We start from the raw sequence: 16,359 nt of genomic DNA, 5'->3' as shown, positions 1-16,359 counted from the left end.
TGTTTCGATTAAATCCTTCAGGAGCCCGTGTTCTATGGTTGCACCGTCAGACAACACTATCGACTTGTATGACAAGCGTCATACGGCGGACAGATCGCGTATAGCAGTACATAAGGGTAATTCCAACTTATATCTGACTACTGCGACTTCGGCATGTAACTTTATCATCTATGGTTGAATATGTTGTTAAATACGATATTAGATTTACTGCACATAAACTTTTCACCGTTTCAAAAAATGCGACGTGAGAGGAGGATTTCGAAATATATCGAAATGTTTAAACGTGTGATGGCAGAGATATAAAGTGCAGTAGCAACCACGGAAATTATGTTTCAACATTTTTGTTGTATCTCCTACTGTTTTCGACGATATGCGCTCAGAAAGATAAGAACAGAGTTTTCTTCGGGAGGGTTTTCACCACTTCAGCGGCCGTTTGGGCACGTATGAGAAATACGTGTCTCAAATTTTGACCTAGACCAAAACGTATTCGAAGTGTATCGGAATCGGCGAATGGCATTTGGGTAGTGTTACTTGCGAGAAAGGAAGCCATTTTGCTCCATCACAACGACCGGCCACAAGCGACCAATCGAACTCAACAGCTGATTGTATCATTTGGCTGGTAACAACTTGATCACCTTCCGTACAGCCCTGATCTAGCGCCGGCCGGAGTGGCCGTGCGGTTCTAGGCGCTACAGTCTGGAGCCGAGCGACCGCTACGGTCGCAGGTTCGAATCCTGCCTCGGGCATGGATGTGTGTGATGTCCTTAGGTTAGTTAGGTTTAATTAATTATAAGTTCTAGGCGACTGATGACCTCAGAAGTTAAGTCGCATAGTGCTCAGAGCCATTTGAACCATTTTGAACCTGATCTAACGCGCCATAACAGCCACGTGTCCCCGGATACGAAGAAGCATCTGGGTGGTCACTTCCACCAAGACCACGAGGGGGTCAAAATGACCGTGTTGCAATGGTTGTCTAATGAGACGGCAGATTTCTATAAAGACAGTATTCAAATGCTGATTGTACGATACGAAAAGTGCATTAATATTGGAGGAAATTATGCAGAAAAGTAGATTATCCTTTTTTACCGCTATCGTGAAATATTAAATCAGGGTTTAATACTTGATGAACTGTTATCGAATTAACAACAGATTATTGTATTTCAAAAATGATACAAAGTCGTTAAAATGCATGATATGTTTAGAGGACTCGTAAGTTCCGACAGGATTATGCAGCCGAAGTACAGTAGGGGACCGAAAAGACCCAAAAGATTCATACAGCTAGGATTATTGCATCTGGTGACACTTACGAAAACAGTTCTTCTTTTCATTATCACAAAAAATATTACGCTCTGAACACTCTGAATGAGGCCAAGATTCGACATTTGTACATAGAAAAGTACACATCTGCCTCCTGAATTGACAAATGTTAGCCAGTAACAAACTGTATTCTGAAATCGAACGTCAACGTCGTTTCTTACCGAAAATACTGTGCTTCTTCTCCATGGAGTTGAAAGAGAGAAATTTTTAACGTTTTGGGGCCTTCTCCATTTTTTGAACATTTGCATTCCAAATGTGAGTAGACCAAGAAGTGGAGTTCTACGTTTGAAGTCAATCAATGGAATTGTTTCTTGTACGTCACAGTATGAAACACATGAATTCACAAGGGTCATTTCCTCCACTGCATATAACAGCCTTTATCAATACTTGTTAGACGTTCTGTCTATCTCATAAAGAAACTTCAATATGTCAGCTTTATCTAGGCCACCTGTGAGTTCATTACAATCTTGTACAACTGTCAGTGCCCTCAGTTAAGTCTTGTACCGTCTTTCTGGCTTCTGGATACCCTGCATTTCCATGATAATTTGAAAGAAAGTGGACTGCACGACTGTCAATCCATATCCTGTGTAGTACTATTAAATACCTGAAGAGTGGCAGTTTGAACATTTTTTTCATTGCCTGCCTCTTCCAGATTATCATTTAGTTGAGATTCTGTAATATTTTGTGAAGTACTTGCACGCGCCTGAAAACTTTTTGCGTTATTGCTCCACAGGACACTGCGCAATCATTTCATCTTCACTGTCATCTCTACATTCAGATGGTGTATCAATATCATCTGGGAAATTTTCTAGTTGAGCACCAATTCTTCGCCTGGAAGACTTATTCTGTAATGTGCAGTCATAGCCTGAAACATAACAAAAAATGTTACTAAGTTCACTAATGTTGTCCTCAGCAAGGTTATGTCTTCGTGTGCATAAAGCCCTGAAAGTAGAAAAAGCTATAAACATGAAAGCAAAGCAACCAAAAGTAAATGCAACTGCAACTTGTGAAGTTAGTGCCCTGTATCTGACAGGATTGCTAATTCCCAATCATCCTTTGTTACGTTGTAATTGAATATTACAAGGGTACTGTATTGATATTTTATCCACATTAACTTTAGTATGTATAAAGGTGACTACACAGAAACTATCATTCACCTCAGTTCAAATATACACCTTATTTTTATTTACGTAGCGTTGTAGCGCTGTTTTTCACATCAAGCAGCCATTTGTAGTACAGCTGTTTACATTTCAGGTTGATCCATAGGCTTCGGAATGGCATGCAGGCTGTAGTGACATCCACCGTAGGAAGGACAAACGCACAGACTATATGGAATGGGACCTTTCGATCCCTACAAGTTTAACGGGCTGTTGAGTTACGTAATTCGACACAGAATCTACTGGGACTCCAAAGTCCCGCCAGTAAACAATGGGTTATAGACTTACTTGTAAAAATAAAATTGCTAAGGCAAGTCTTCCTGTTTAATTTTTATTTACAAAACACTCCTCGTATTAAATATTATCCTTTTTAACGGAGATTACGTCTATGTTAAGGAAGCTGACCGTTACCTCATGTGCACCTGTTTACAGGCAGCCACACACGCCAACCATGCAATCCAAACGACCTCGCGCCGAACCTAGACTTCCCACATGTGTATGTATGTATGTGTGTGTGTGTGTGTGTGTGTGTGTGTGTGTGTGTGTGTGTTTGCTTGAGAATGTGATGGGGGTGGGGTTCTCAGGTCGAGTGGCGGATTCCCCATACTCGGCAAGTGCGGGCCTCAATCTGTGGATCGATGCGGAGGAATCCGGCTCCGTCAGCTGACCTGACCTGCTGTCATACTGATGCAGGCAAATTTTAAATAATGGGGCACTTCTTCTTTACCTTCTGATTGCAGACCAGAGACTAGAGTGTTTTTACACAAACATTTTGTGCTTGGCTGATAAGTGGATGTTGGGACAAAGAGAAATTACATTTTAATCTTTTTACATCTTTATCACATGAAGTGAAAATAGCAACGGGAATCTACTTAACAAGAAGTACCTTTGTTTCAAACACTGTTTTTAATTACAAATAATCTGACACATTATGTTTAGGAAAAAAATACAGTTTTACTAACAATGTCTTGAGTTTCGCTATATACAAGTACCACATCTTTTCCTTGTAGTGCATGACATTACTTTAAATATTGTGCCAATAAAACCACAATTGAAGGAATCAGTTTTTATTAAATTTGATGTATGTAAGATGTCTTTCGAAGTGACTTTTGTGTTAATTAATTTTGTCCATTAGTATCAAAGTTTAAAATTGCTCTACTGAACAATTTAATAATGTGGACAAAGCACGTTCTTTTCCTGTGCCCTTCATCATTGTAACTTTTGTGCGTGGGCCACACAAGTCAGATACTATGATTTTATGTGACTCTTGAAGTTTTCCCGGCGTATCGAATATTCCACAAGAGTTCGGGATTGCAGCCGGATCTCATCGACTTCTTTCCACGATATTTCGGCTGACAACCTTACAGCCATCTTCAGGCGAGTGTTTGACACTGGAGATTGCTAGTTTTTTTTTTTTTTTCTTTATTGTTATTTTCAAACCCGTGCAAACAGGCAGGCTGTCAGCAGCATGGTACGCCGCTCTTCAGCCGTAGAGGAGATAAAGAAAGAACAGAAAGAATACACAAATGTGACATAACGGTGGGTAATAAAACAGTAGACACATAAAGACAAACACGGAGCCGGTCACACTCGACGATAATTCACTACAAACTGTTGTCACGATGCACTAACACTGAAGATGGCGATGGCACAGGTGAACGATGGAGTATGACGGGAACACTGAACACTAAACATGACGGCACTCACAAGACACTGATGGCGATGATCTCCGGCGCGCGAAAGTCCACTCAGCGTGTGCGAGTCCGGGGACCTGCCAAGAGGGGAACAGGGGTGAGGAGGGGGAGAGGGGAGGAAAAGAGGATGCCACGGCTTAGGAGACGGGGACAGGAGGATAGGGACAGGGGAGGGGAGGCCCGGGAGAAAAGGAGGAGGGAGGGAAAAGGGAGAGAAGGGAGGGAGGGTGCCCAGAGGAGTAAGTACAGGAGGAGGTTGGGAGGATCAAAGTTGGTAGGAGGGGTAGATGGAGGGGAGGAGGGCATCATCAGGGAGGGGGAGCTGGCGGAAGCCACCTTGGGAGAGGGTAAGGAGGGTGGAGAGATGGAGACCGGGCGGGACGTGGGAATACAGGCGCAGCAGCGGGCGGGGGTGGGAGAGGAGCGGGGAGACGAGCGGGTGAGGAGGATCAAGTTTACGGGAGGTGTACAGGATCCGTATCCGTTCAAGGAAAAGGATGAGGTGGGGGAAGGGGATGAGATCATACAGGATCTGTGTGGGGGAGGGGAGACGGATGCGATAGGCGAGGCGGAGAGCATGGCGTTCAAGGATTTGGAGGGATTTATAAAAGGTAGGGGGAGCGGGGATCCATGCTGGATGGGCATAACAAAGGATAGGGCGGATGAGGGATTTATAGGTATGGAGGATGGTGGAGGGGTCCAGACCCCACGTGCGGCCGGAAAGGAGCTTGAGGAGACGGAGGCGGGAACGTGCCTTGGCTTGGATTGTCTGGAGATGGGGAGTCCAGGAGAGGCGACGGTCGAGGGTGACGCCAAGGTACTTAAGGGTGGGAGTGAGGGCGATGGGACGGCCATAGACGGTGAGATAGAAGAGATTGCTAGTGCAAGTCGCTCTATTTATACGTAAAAGTGCCGCAAGACGCGCATACGCCAGTTACCGTTGCACGCGCGCCACCTGTCGATTCCAAGGCCCTCTACAATATTACTGCATCTATGGAGCGCAAACGAATGCGTGAAACAAGTAAAACATGCACGCAGACGTGTCCAAAACAATAAAATGCAAAATTTCAATATTGAAATTAAAATTACTTGTCGCTCGACATGTCAGAAGCCATAAAAAGTTTTCTTTTGGTTGATATTAAAGAAATCAACGGGTCCCAGGCCTTATTCAATTGAAAGCCGCCATCACGATTAATGAGATTTTTCGCCAAACGTATTTTCACGGATTCCTTAACAACTGAATCCCAGAAGGATCTCGATGGGGCCAAGATTTTCGTGGCAGAATAATCCATAGTATGTCCTCTGGAAATACAATGTTCGGCTATGGCCGACTTACTGGGCTGTAAAAGGCGAGTATGGCGCTCATGTTCAACGCAGCGGTCGTGTACTGTGCGTGTGGCCTGACCAATGTAGGCTTTCCCGCACTCGCAAGGTATTTTATAAATTCCAGCCTTCCGAAATCCCAGATCATCCTTGGCTGAGCCCAGAAGCGCACGAGTATTTGTAGGTGGCCGGAAGATTGCTTTCACACGATGTTTCTTTAAAATTCTGCCTGCTTTCGATGAAATGTTCCCGACATATGGGAGAAATGCTCTGGACTTAAACACCTCCTTATCCTCTTGATCTTGTGGGTGGTCACGTTTTTTCATCCTTAAAGCAGTACTGACCTGATGTGCACAATATCCATTATGTTGAAATACAGATTTCAAGTGCTCTAATTCGTCTGCAAGGCTGCCTTTATCAGACACGACATGTGCCCTATGCACCAACGTTCGAAGGACGCCCATAGTTTGTGACGGGTGATGACAGCTTGACGCCTGCAGGTACAGGTCCGTATGCGTGGCTTTTCGATAGACAGAATGCCCCAATGACCCATCCACCCTGCGATTAACCATGACGTCCAGAAATGGTAGGCAACCATCCTTTTCAACTTCCATCGTAAACTGAATGTTTGTGTGGATGGAATTCAGATGTTGTAAAAACCGTGAAAGCTCTTCTTCACCGTGACGCCACACTACAAAAGTATCGTCCACGTAGCGCCAGAAAACTGTTGGTTTAAACATCGCCGAATCGAGAGCCCTCTCCTCAAAGTCTTCCATAAAAAAGTTTGCTACCAGAGGAGACAGAGGACTACCCATGGCAACACCGTCAAGCTGCTCAAAATATTCATTATTAAATAGAAAGTAAGTAGAGGAAAGGGCATAGTGAAACAGCGCCGTTATATCGGCCGTAAACTTATTGCCGATAAGTGACAATGAATCCAAAAGAGGGACCCTCGTGAAGAGTGAAACGACATCGAAACTTACTAACAAGTTCCCATCAGTTAAAGCTTCTTAAAGCCGTCACAGTCGTTCTGTCAGTTTTCACTGCTGACTTTTTTCTTCATTTCCCATGAGAGTTTAAAATCAGTCGAACAAACTGGTGGCCGTAGTACGCTGCATATTCTCGAAGATTTTTCACTAATGAGTGAACATTCGACTGAACTTTTGATATTAACGTATTTATTCTTTCTTTCCATTCTTCTGAGACGTTGTTAATGCGATGTCGTCTTCCACTGGAGTTCCACATCTCTCTTGGCGAATGTTCGTTATCTTGCCTCTGCTCCAGAAAATAGTGATAAAAGTTCTGAATCCTTTGGTTTTCAACCGTACTCTCCTGAATAAATAGCCAACCATAATCCATTATTTCCAGGGGAAGATGTGCTACAGCAGAATACGTTCTTACGTGACAGCGTTTTATAAGGTGGAACGAGGCCGCAACACTGAACTTGTTTCCACAAACTAGTTATCTCTGTTCCAGGAAATAAACTGTTAGCTGTTTGGACTACTGCAAGCTCGAAGTCCATCAGAGATGTAGCGTTCCATCCAGGCACGTAATTTTTAATAGCTGTAAAAAAACATTTTTATGCTTCTCGCTTTTTATTCGGCAGTAAAGCCTAAAGAACTGGAATGGTATTCGCTTCCTCCTAAGAACTATTAAGGCTGGCGTGGAGTGTAAATAACTACCCAAACTGAACGTTCCATCCACAAAGAATGATCCGCAGTTTGATAAATACTTTTTTCCTCACTTCGCTGTAAAACACCAGTATTCTCTCATTCGGTCTCCTGTTATGATCAGCAAGTAAAAAATTGCTACGTTCATTCATCAGTGAATTATTTTCTTAGGGGAACATTTCTCCAGATTCGGCGGGATAGTGTGTAGTTCCCATATATTTTCGCCTGATAGGATATATCGGTTGTTGCGCAGTACTGTGTGCTGGTAATGATGTTACTAAGTCGTATTCTCGCTTGAAGAGCAGCACTGCTTCTTCAATGTAAACTGAAGAAACTGTAGCGTCTGTTTCTTTTGCCCGCTTTTTCGCGCTGATAGAAACGTTTTCGCACATCATTTGCTGCTTCATCTGGAATACAAACATGGTTAGCTTCCCCTAAAACTGTGTTATTTTTTGTGGATAGTCCTTCTTTGCATTTATTCTTTTTAAAGTTACACAAGGCCAGTAAGCCGCTTCTTGTTCGTTTGCATAATTCACTATATGTTGACATCCTTTGCATATCATTAAAGGCTTCCCTTTGGTAGTCTCGGTGAATTCCATTATCTCAGCACTAAAACGCTGAACACTACTTGCCACACATAGGTCAACTGCAGTACTGAACTTTGGGAGAAAGCCACGCGCACTACGAACTGGTGCGGGAAATCGGCTAAGGCCTTGCCCTGAATACGTCGCAAGTAGCGACGGGCAGACCGGTCGGTGTGTACTACACTACTGGCTATTAAAATTGCTACACCGAGAAGAAATGAAGATGATAAACGGGTATTCATTGGACAAATATATTATACTAGAACTGATATGTGATGACTTTTTCACGCAATTTGGGTGCATAGATCCTGAGAAATCAGTACCCAGAACAACCACCTCTGGCCGTAATAACGGCCTTGCTACCCCTGGGCATTGAGTCAAACAGAGCTTGCATGGCGTGTACAGATACAGCTGCACATGCAGCTTCAACACGATACCACAGTTCATCAAGAGTAGTGACTGGCGTATTATGACGAGCCAGTTGCTCGGCCACCATGAACCAGACGTTTTCAATTGGTGATAGATCTGGAGAATGGGCTGGCCAGGGCAGCAGTCGAACATTTTCTGTATCCAGAAAGGCCCGTACAGGACCTGGAACATGCGGTCATGCATTATCCTGCTGAAATGTAGGATTTCGCAGGTATCGAATGAAGGGTAGAGCCACGGGTCGTAACACATCTGAAATGTAATGTCCACTGTTCAAAGTGCCGTCAATGCGAAAAAGAGGTTACCGAGACGTGTAACCAATGGCACCCCATACCATCACGCCAGGTGATACGCCAGTATGGCGATGACGAATACACGCTTCCATGTACGTTCATCGCGATGTCGCCAAACACGGATGCGACCATCATGATGCTGTAAACAGAACCTGGAACCTGGATTCATCCGAAGAAATGACGTTTTGCCATTCGTGCACCCAGGTTCGTCGTTGAGGACACCTTCGCAGGCGCCCCTGTCTGTGATGCAACGTCAAGGGTAACCGCAGCCATGGGCTCCGAGCTGATAGTCCATGCTGCTGCAAACGTCGTCGAACTGTTCGTGCAGATGGTTGTTGTCGTGCAAACGTCCCCATCTGTTGACTCAGAGATCGAGACGTGGCTGCACTATCCGTTACAGCCATGCGGATAAGATGACTGTCATCTCGACTGCTAGTGATACGAGGCCGTTGGGATGCCGCACGGCGTTCCGTATTACCCTCCTGAATCCACCGGTTCCATATTCTGCTAACAGTCATTGGATCTCGACCAGCGCGAGCAGCAGTGACGGGATACGATAAACCGCAATCGCGATAGGCTACAATCCGACCTTTATCAAAGTCGGAAATGTGATGGTACGCATTTCTCCTCCTTACACGACGCCCGCATCTCGTGGTCGTGCGGTAGCGTTCTCGCTTCCCACACCCGGGTTCCCGGGTTCGATTCCCGGCGGGGTCAGGGATTTTCTCTGCCTCGTGATGGCTGGGTGTTGTGTGCTGTCCTTAGGTTAGTTAGGTCTAAGTAGTTCTAAGTTCTAGGGGACTGATGACCATAGATTTTAAGTCCCATAGTGCTCAGAGCCATTTGAACCATTTGAACCTTACACGACGCATTACAACAACGTTTCACCAGGTAACGCAGGTCAACTGCTGTTTGTGTATGAGAAATCGGTTAGAAACTTCCCTCATGTCAGCACATTGTAGGTGTCGCCACCGGCGCCAACCCTGTGTGAATGCTCTTCCTGTCGGTTAAATTTCGAGTCTGTAGCACGTCATATTCGTGGTGTAGCAATTGTAATGGCCAGTACACTACATCCACTACATCCAGTGTCCTGGGCTCCGTGCAAATGTCAACACATTCCCCCGCCGTACGAGTGTTACTCCGTGCAAGTGTCGCAAACTCACCATAGCCAGCTGCCGCCGGCACCCACTCAGGTGACAAAGCGGGGAAAAACTTTCCCCTGTGGCCTACAGAGCACGTTGCTGCACTCGCCTTGGCAAGAACACAATTACTTATTATTATCACGTGAAATTCTGTGTGCAGTTTCTTCGATAAATCGAGTGAACACTGAAGTGACAAAAGCTGTGTGGCTACTGCTCATACACCATAATATGTAAGGAAAATTGAAGGAAACAGTTTGCCATCCGGATTAAAATTTACATAAAAGTATCTGATTACTAGAAAACCTTGTAACGATTTTATTTGACGTTTTGGCACGTTGATTGCTCTGATTTTCTTTATCAATGGTCGTTTTTTATTTGAAATTGTAATACACTCTAACACACACAAAAAAACGGCGCACCATGAAGGCATTATTTGAATGGAAAGGATATCGGTAAATGCGCTGTACATATAACGACAAACAAATGATTACAATCTTAGAAATATTAGGTGATTTACTCGACAGAAAAAGAGCTATTAAGACCACGAGCTGGCCCACATCTGAACTTTATAGAAGCATTCATTCGACTTGGCGTTGATTGATGGAGTTTTTGGATGTCCTCCCGGGGGATAGCGTATCAAATTCTGTCCAACTGAAGCTTTAGCTAGTCAAAATCACGAGCTGGTTGGAGGGCCCTACCCATAATGCTCCAAACGTTCTCGATTGGTGAGATATACGGCGACCTTGCTGGCCAAGACAGGTTTGGCAGACACGAAGACAAACAGTATAAACTCACTCCTTGTGTGGTCGGGTATTATTTTGCTGAAAGTATGCTCAGGATGTGTTGCCATGAAGGGTAACCAAACGGATCCTAGAATATCGTCCACGTACCGCTGTGCCGTAAGTGTGATGATGATGACAACCAAAGGCGTCCTGTTGTGGAATGAAATGGCACTAGACCACAACTCCTGGTTGTTCGCCCGTATGGAGGACGACAATCTGGTTGGTATCCCATCATTTGGTTCAAATGGCTCTGAGCACTATGGTACTTAACATCTGAGGTCATCAGTCCCCTAGAACTTAGAACTACTTAAACCTAACTAACGTGAGGAGATCACACACATCCATGCCCGAGGCAGGATTCGAACCTGCGACCGTAGCGGTCGCGCGATTCCCGACTGTATCGCCTAGAACCGCTCGGCCACATCGGCCGGCTATCCCATCACTGTCTGGAGCGTCTCCAGACATGTCTTCGGCCTGAAATCTCATTGAATGGGGTAGAATTGTCTTCAGTGATGATTCCAGCTTCGAACTGAGCCCCGATGGCCGGCAAAGACATGTCTAGAGACGCCCCTGACTGCGCTGGTATACCAACATGGCTGTCGCCCACCATACGTCTGACAATCAGGTGCGGTAGTCTATGTCACCATCTATTTTGTCTTAAGATCGCCATCTCTTTTCTCTTAAGATGTATTTCTGTTGAGGTTATATACTCAGTTTTCCACATTTGAAGGTTACGTGTCTTGTTTAAGCGTTAGAAAGTGGAATCTCCATTGGAATAAAAACTCTGTTGTGATATGTTGGTCTTAATAGAGAATCGAATGCTGCAGCGGCAATCCGAAAGACTATGCTGTGTGTGGAGTGAGTGCCATAGTAAAAATCACGCCAGAAACTGGTTTTCTCCTTTCAAGGACGACTGTTTTGATGTGAACGACTCAGCACGTAGTGAGTACCTCAGGCATTTGATGATGAACGTTTCAGCGGACAATAAAATTTTTCTGGGCTTGTGACTCCATTGTCAGTATCTAAACTTACCGACGTTTCGGTCACTGTTTGCAAGTGACTTTCTTCAGGGTGTTTTTGGTTTTGTTTGCTGCTGAATGAGAAGACTAGTTCTTATATACCTGCGTCCGAAACGTTAATGACACCTTCATTAAGTGGCCACATTGTGAGGAAGAGCTACGAAATTTCCACCAACACCTCAACCAGCAGCACAGCATAATCCAATTCACTATGGAGATAGAAAATAATGGGGTGCTGCCTTTCTTCGCCGTGGAAGTATACAGAAAGCGTGATGGTAAGCTGGGCCATAGAGTACATAGGAAGCCAACCAGCACTGACAGGTACCTACTTGCCTCCTCTCATCATCACCCTACGCAGAAGGAACCCGCCCTGCACACTTTAACCAGGAAGGCTCACTGGATCAGCTATAAGGAACATCTAAAGGGGGAACGACAAAACGTTAAGTCCATTTTTGGTACCAATGGTTATGGAATGAAACTAAGAGATAAAACTATGGCGACAGAGAATGAAGGCAATAGAGGAGAGCAGAAGGTAGCACAAGACACCGCTCTGTTACCATATGTTCAAGGTGCCACCGAAAATGTGGGGGTGGGGGGGGGGGGGAAGGGGGGGGGGGAATTCTCCGCCGAGCAGGCATCAAGTCGATTTTCCGAAGCAGCAACAGAACAAAGGATGTTCTTAACACAACGAAATATGCAGCTGACAAACTACATGCTGCTGGAGTTTATGAAAACAGGTGCGAATGTGTATTAGTATATGTAGGCGAGACGAGGCGACCCATCAGCACACGGATAGCTGACTGAACACGAAAGATATATCCCACTAAAACAACACACCAAGTCGGCGGTGGCAGAACGGCAGGGTGAGTGCGGCAAACAACTTGATTTTGGTGAAGCTCGTGTACTGGCGAAACAGCCTCTTACTTTCAGGGGGAAGATTAGAGAGGCAATAAAATAGCCAAGCGACCGGCGAACATGAACAGAGAAGACGGGTAGCGTCTGCCTACGTTTCGGCTGCCAGCAATAACAGCGTTACGCGATGTCAGCTCACGTGAAGCAACACACACAAGTACGCGGGAGACCGCAGCTGCCGCACTTCCATAAAGTACTGGCGCGCCTCATCCGGTGCTGGAAAGCAGGTAAACAACACCAACTCCCAACTGCCGCCTGGTTTCCCATTCGCCGATTCCACCAGTTACAAGCAGTAATGCAAACACCAATCAAAACGCGGGGCTTCCATCAATGAAAAGAAATAATAAAAACACCAATAAATAACTTCTGTCTTTCCCCTTCATTCTTAACAACCTATCAGAATTAGATAATGGCTACGTCTGCAGGTATACAAGAAACAAAGTTTTCTCATTCAGCAGGTCGGCCAGAGTGGCCGAGCGGTTCTAGACGCTACAGTCTGGAACCGCGCGACCGCTACGGTCGCAGGTTCGAATCCTGCCTCCGGAATGGACGTGTGTGATGTCCTTAGGTTAGTTAGATTTAAGTAGTTCTAAGTTCTAGGGGAGTGATGACCTAAGAAGTTAAGTCACATAGTGCTCAAAACCATTTGAACAATTTTTTCTCATTCAGCAGTTCAAATGGCTCTGAGTACTATGGGACTTAACATCTGAGGTAATCAGTCCCCTATAACTTAGAATTACTTAAACCTAACTAACCTAAGGACATCACACACATCCAAGCCCGAGGCAGGATTCGAACCTGCGACCATACAGTCGCGCAGTTCCGGACTGAAGCGCCTAGAACCGCTCGGCCACCGCGGCCGGTCCATTCAGCAATAAACATAAAAAAGCCGTGTGGTCTAACGCACTGCTTTCCGTGCGGGAAGGCGTGTCGGTCCCGGGCACGAATCCGCCCGACGGATTAGTGTCGAGATCCGGAGTGCCGGTTGTAACCTCCCCACAAAAATATTATTAAAATTGAACCAAGTGTAACCTCCCCACAGAAATAATAATTAAATGAATTTTTAAATATTGTTACTTCTGAACAAAATTAGGTTCCCATTTATTGACTCCGTGCAGAAATGCATTCACATTTAATGTTCCCACAAGATTCTTTTCTCATTTAATGTTAAGTTCGAAACAGAAAAATTCCTAAACACCAAAATAATAAAAAAAATTCAGTAACCTGGTAAATTTTATGACGACAGCAGCGCTGCGTCTCGGCCCTGCATTCTGAATAAAAAAATCAAAAATTCTTACCTCAATAAAAACTGCGAATATATCTGCTCTTACATAAAAAAATTTCGGCACAGCTCCGTGCAATGCTGGCCTATGCTTTGTGATTCATGAAAGGAAAGCTAATCCATTGAATTAATCTTTAAATTGAAATGAATGCTCTTTTTTTAAAAAAAAAATACTTTATATTATAAAAATTATTATTGAGGCATTTTTTTAAAGAAATTGGATGACAGTTAACATACATTACTAGATATGCGCAAGGCTACTTCTTCACCTTCTACAATAATACTCATCCTCCAGAGTCCCGACCAGAGCAGACTGCCGACACGCGGAGACACGCGCCGATTACTGCAGACTCACGCAGACTACTGCCGATTCGTGCAGACTACTGAAGACTACTGAAGACTAACGACAAGCAACAACTAACTACATACTGCTCTCTGGTCAGAGACTCTCCTAAGCCTTGCCTGTTGCAGGCAGCGCATACATCGCATACCTCTTACACGGTCAGTCTATGGATGGCTTTTAAGGTGGTTTTCCATCTGCCTCGGCGAATGCAGGCTGGTTTCCCTTATTAAGCCTCAGTTACACTATGTCGGCGATTGCTGCGCACTTTCTCCACGTACGCATACACCATCATTATTCTACCACGCAAACATTGGGGTTACACTCGTCTGGTGAGAGACGTTCCCTGGCTGGGGGGACACTGGGAGCTAAACCATACAATAACCACCCTGGGTTCGGTGTGTCGCGGTGGTGGGGTGAGTGGACTGCTGTAGCCTGTTGTGGGTTTGTGAACCACTGACGGCTCCGGCCTGGACGAACCCTCTCCGTCGTTTCTAGGTCACCACTTCCATACAATACAATACAATACAAACAAAAACAAAAACACCCTGAAGAAGGCCACTTACAACAGTGACCGAAACGTCGGTAGTTTTACATACTGAATATGCGGTCACAAACCCAGAAAAACTTTATTGACTGTGACAATGGCCGCAGAAGCGTACGTTTACATTTAACGTTTAATCTACGAAGGTCGACGTCAGTATACCCACCAATTCCCAAATGTGATAAGTTACCACCATTTAACTTTCGTGGGAGACTTGGATTCAGGGAGCAAGGTTCAAACGTCGAATGTATGGGAATTGCGTGCTCAAATTCAAAACGAAAAATCAAAGGAATGGCTATATCTGCATTTTTGTTTGAGCGTCATCACATGACTCGTAGGGCAAATTCAAATTTTTTACTGGTGACTTTATGTTAACTTCAAGAAAAGAAATTTGTGGTTGAGCCTTTACACAACAAAAAAAAAAATCATCAAAGAGACCAATGTGTGTCCAAAGGAAATAATGGTGTTTTGTAAACATTTGTCATATTTTGTGGTTGGCGCATTTGAGCCAGTAGTTATCGCAGAATTTTAGGAACTTACTGTAAACTGCATCTCAGCGGTGTGTCTACTGCAGCTGCATTAGCACATAATGCAGTCTTCCTCGTCGTTTTCCTTAGATTATTACTGCAAGGCACCTTAGTTATGTTTACGGAACGACTCTTCAAAATACTCATTGGAATTATCTGATGCACAGTGGTGCATGTTCTTTGAGTACCTATCTGCTGACAGGCTTCACCAGGCCTCGTATGAAGAAGTGAAAGAGGATCCAAAAATCTTGATAACATGTCACTCAGAATGTATGTGTGTGATGCCCTTAGGTTAGTTAGGTTTAAGTAGTTCTAGGGGTCTGATGACCTCAGAAGTCCCATAGTGCTCAGAGCCATTTGAACCATTTGAACCAAAACGACGACGCAAAATGAAGATATTACCCGAGTGGGACAAAAACCATGTATATGACTTACATATATACACAAACAAATGACGACAGTTTCAGAAAAATTGGATGGTTTGTTCAAGAAAGAAAGCTTCACAAGTTGAGCAGTCAGTACCATATTGGTCCATCTCTGGCCCTTGCGGAAGCAGTTATTCGGCTTGGCATTCATTGATAGAATCGTTGGGTGTCATGCTGAAGGGTGTCGTGTCAAATTATGTCGAACTGACGCGTTAGATCGTCGAAATAGCGTGCGGGTTGGAGAGCCTTGCCCATAATGTTGCAGTCGTCCTCACTTGGAGAGAGATTCGGCGACGTTGCTGGGCAAGATAACCTGGGCTTAGTTCGAAGCAGGGCTCATCACTGAAGACAATTCTACTCCAGTCAATGAGATTCCAGGTCGAAGACGCCCCAGAGAGCGGTGGGATACTAACCTGACTTTTGCCCGCAATACACCCCGACAATCAGGAACGATGGTCTGGGTCTCCATTTCTTTTCATAGCCGGACCCCTTTGGTTGTCATTCCTTACAGCACGGAGATACGTCGACGATATTCTGCGCCCCGTTTTGTTGCCTTTCATGGCAAGCCATCCTGGCCTTACATTTCAGCAAGATAATGCCTGCCGTCTTACGGCAAGAGTTTCTACTGCTTGCCCTCTATTGCTTTGGCCAGCAAGGTCACCCGATCTGTCCCCAACTCAGAACGTTTGTAGCGTTATGTGCACGGCTCTTCAAGCAGCTCGGGATTTCGACAGTCTAACACTATAACTCATCAGTTGTACGGAATTTGGCACGATATCCCTCAAGACGACAACCAACAACTCTATCAATGCCAAGTATAAGGGCCAGAGGCGGGTCAACGCGTTGTTGACTTGCTCACTTTGTGAAGCTCTTTCTGTTGAACAAGTCATCCAATTTTTCTGAAACTGTCATCATTTGTTTG

The sequence above is a fragment of the Schistocerca serialis genome, chromosome 8, assembly GCF_023864345.2.
Source record: "Schistocerca serialis cubense isolate TAMUIC-IGC-003099 chromosome 8, iqSchSeri2.2, whole genome shotgun sequence".
In the NCBI taxonomy this organism is placed as follows: domain Eukaryota; kingdom Metazoa; phylum Arthropoda; class Insecta; order Orthoptera; family Acrididae; genus Schistocerca; species Schistocerca serialis.
This window is presented reverse-complemented; position numbering follows the sequence as displayed.